Source organism: Octodon degus, unplaced genomic scaffold (assembly GCF_000260255.1).
Source record: "Octodon degus isolate 3935 unplaced genomic scaffold, OctDeg1.0 scaffold00001, whole genome shotgun sequence".
Lineage (NCBI taxonomy): Eukaryota > Metazoa > Chordata > Mammalia > Rodentia > Octodontidae > Octodon > Octodon degus.
This window is the reverse complement of record NW_004524577.1, coordinates 28885886-28889328: the sequence shown is the minus strand read 5'-3', so window position 1 is coordinate 28889328 and position 3443 is coordinate 28885886. Positions and strand designations below refer to the sequence as shown.

Below are 3443 nucleotides of genomic sequence, written 5' to 3'. Positions count from 1 at the left end.
TATTTTTCTGAGTTTACACACGTATAATATTCAAATAATAGAACTTAACAAAAAAAGGGTATACAGATGAATGTCCATTTTGTATCTGTGTATTCAAAGTAGTTGGGATAGATATATAGTTACATTCTGTTAATGAATAGAATGATTTGTTCTAATGGTGTTTGTAAATAGGATATCAAGTCCGCATCTTCTACAGCAATAACCACTAAGAAGAATGTCTGCAGTGTGTTAATTATTGAAACTATCCTACCGATTTGCTTTGAAACTGTCTCATTGCTATATAAAACTATGGCCAAAAGGAAAAAAAAAAAAAAAACATGTCTCTGAATTCCCTAAAAATGTATGCAAATTAACACAGCATGTGAAATTTTTATAGGAGAGGATTCATAGATTGCATGATAACCTCTCAAGAATTCTGAGGAAAAGTATTAAGAACTAATGAGTTAGAAGCCTGCCCTGTGAGTGAGAACTTCTGCTGTGCTCTTTGGACACTCCAGATCCACCCAACCCCAGGCTCTGTGAGTGCGTGGGAGAGCTTCTCCAGTCTCCTGCGCCTGCTGGACCAAGCCCAGGCTGGCCTGAGGAGAAAGACCTTTCCCCACACTTTCTGGACCTCCCCGGCCCCTCCAGAGCTACCCAAGCCTGCCCTGTGAGAGAGAACTTAAATCACACACTTGGGACTGCTCCATACCCGCCTAAGGCCGGGCCTGGTGAGTGTGGAAGAGCTTCTATGCTCTCCAACCCCCCCGCTCCACAGATTCCTCCAGACCCAGGTCAGGCCTGGCATACAAGCCTGGGTTGAAACTCTGCAGCTGAATTCCTTGTAGTGAGACTAGGGTCAAAACAACGCAGCTAATCCAGGAGCAGAACATCTTGCCAGAGGGGCACAATAGCTTCACCTCCAAGAGTGACAGCAGGAAGGCGCTAAGCACAGTAGCCAGACATAAGCAAGGCACAAGTGGATGAACTTGAACTTGGTATATCAGCATCTGAATTTTAGTAGGTACTAAGGTTATAACTGTACCAAAGCTCTGCACCAAAGGAAAAGAAGGAGCAAAATGCAATCTCAGATCCTGCACTCACCTAAAACAAGTGTGGAGGACACAAGCACAGCTGAACTGTCTGACTTAATAGCTCCTGAAGTAAAGAAACAATAGCAGAAAGGTACAGAGGAGCTCAGATCAGAATTAATCTCTGAAATGAAAAAAATCTCTGAATTGAGAGCATCTGAGGTAAAGAATACAATGCAGAAAAATAGAGGAAATCAGATCAGAAACTCTGAAGTAAAGGAATTAATACCTGCTTCTCAAGAAGACACTGATTAAAAAAAAAGTAGAGGCGATTAAAAAAGCGACGGATTCCTCGAATGAGCAATATAGGAAAGAAATGGATCTCATGAAGAAGAGTCGAAGAGATACAGAGGAAATTAAAATCTCAATCACAAGCTTTCAAAACAGTTTGAGTGAAAGTGAAGATAGAGCTTCAGACCTTGAAGATGCTGTCTCAGATAAAGAAAAGGTAAGAAAAGATCTCTTAAAAACAACTAGGATGCAGGAAAAAGTAATTCACTGCCTACAAGACGATGCAAAGATGAATTACATGAGATTAATAGGCATCCATGAGAAAGAAGGAGTCAATACAAAGAACATTAAAAAAAAATATGGGCAGGAGTAATAGCAGAAAATTTCCCAAATAGGAGAAAAAAATCTGACATTCAGATAACCGAAGCTTACAGAATGCCAAGTAACCTCAACCCAATGAAAAACACACTGAGACATATAATAGTCAAGATCCCAGAAATTCAGCTCAAGAATAATACACTGAAAACCTCTAAGAAAAGAAGCAGATCACATTCAAAGGAAAACCCATCAGAATTACAGTTGACTTCTCTTCACAAACCATGAAGGCAAGAAGAGCACGGAACAGAGGACTTCAAGTCCTCTATGAAAAAAATTTCAGCCCAGACTACTATACCCTGCAAAACTCTCTTTCAAGTTTGACGGAGAAGTGAAATCTTCTATGAAAAATAATAACTAAAAAATTTCATGATAACAAAGCCAACCCTACACAGGCTCCTGAACTCCACAAATGAGATCAGAAGCAACCAACTAAATAGAGCAAACAAGCACAGGAGAAAAAGAAGTAAATGACAGCAGGTAAATAACATGTCAATAGTAAGTCAATACATCTCAGTTGTAACCATCAATGTAAATGGACTCAATTCACCAATTAATAGAAATATACTGGCACAGTGGATTAGGAAACAAAATCCAACAATATGCTGTATGCAAGAAACACATTTAACTCATAAAGACATTCATAGGCTAAAGGTCAAAGGATGGAAAACAATACTACATGCCCCAGCACCTCAAAGGAAAGAAGGGATAGCAGTCCTATTCTCAAACAGTCTCAACTTCAAACCAAGAATGATCAAGCGAAATAAAGAAGGCCACTATATACTGGTTAGGGGAAAAAGTCAAGAGGAAGAGGTAACACTCATAAGTATGTATGCACCAAACACAGGAGCACCCAACTATATAAAGCAAATCTTAATGGACATGAAAAATCTAATATCCAGAGTGAGTGAGACGACCCAGGGCTGGCAGGATCCTGAATAGACCCAGAACGCAGGCTCTGCGAGTGAGTGAGATGACCCAGGGCCCTCCGGATCCTGAACAGACCCAGAGCGCAGGCCCGGCGAGTGAGTGAGACCACCCGCGGCCTCCGGATCCTGAATGGACCCAGAGCGCAGGCCCTGCGAGTGAGTGAGACAACCCAGGGCCACGGGATCCTGAATGGACCCAGAGCGCAGGCCCTGCGAGTGAGTGAGACAACCTAGGGCCACAGGATCCTGAATAGACCTGGAGCGCAAGCCTGGTGAGTGAGTGAGACCACCCGGGGCCCGCGGATCCTTATTCGACCCAGAGTGCAAGCCCAGCATGGAACCCTTCAGCAGAACTCCCTGCAAAGAGGCTAGAGGCAAGACCCACCCAGCTGATTTAGGAGCAGAACATCTTCCCAGAGTGACACAGAGGGCTCAACTCTAACATCTGCAGCAGAAAGAAGTGGAGCACAGTAGCCAGATCTAAACAACACCCACGTGGAGGAATCCGAACTTCATAGATCAGGACCTGGTGCTAAGGTATCTATCTAAGCTCTACAGCAAAGCTCAGAAGACAGTGGTATACAAAAATGACAAAGTGAAGGAACAAAATGCAGTCTCAGGCCCCAAGTCCACCCAGTACAAGTGCAGAAGACACTAGCACTGAGGAAACTGGAAATCACATGCCAAATATCTCAGAAATAATAGTGTTGACAGTAAAGAATCAACTGCAGAAAGGTATAGAAGAAATCAGATCAGAAATAATTTTGGAACTAAAAAATGTAGTGCTAACTAATCAAAGAAGTACTAAGTGCTTCTAAAGAATACACTGATAAAAAAA

General features: G+C 42.3%; 1 protein-coding gene across 1 annotated transcript in view; it reads left to right on the top strand.

The window, feature by feature from the left end:
• Positions 1-3443, top strand: part of Rnf180 (ring finger protein 180) — a 161682-nt gene that overhangs the window by 119569 nt on the left and 38670 nt on the right. The gene's annotated exons all lie outside the window — the stretch shown is intronic.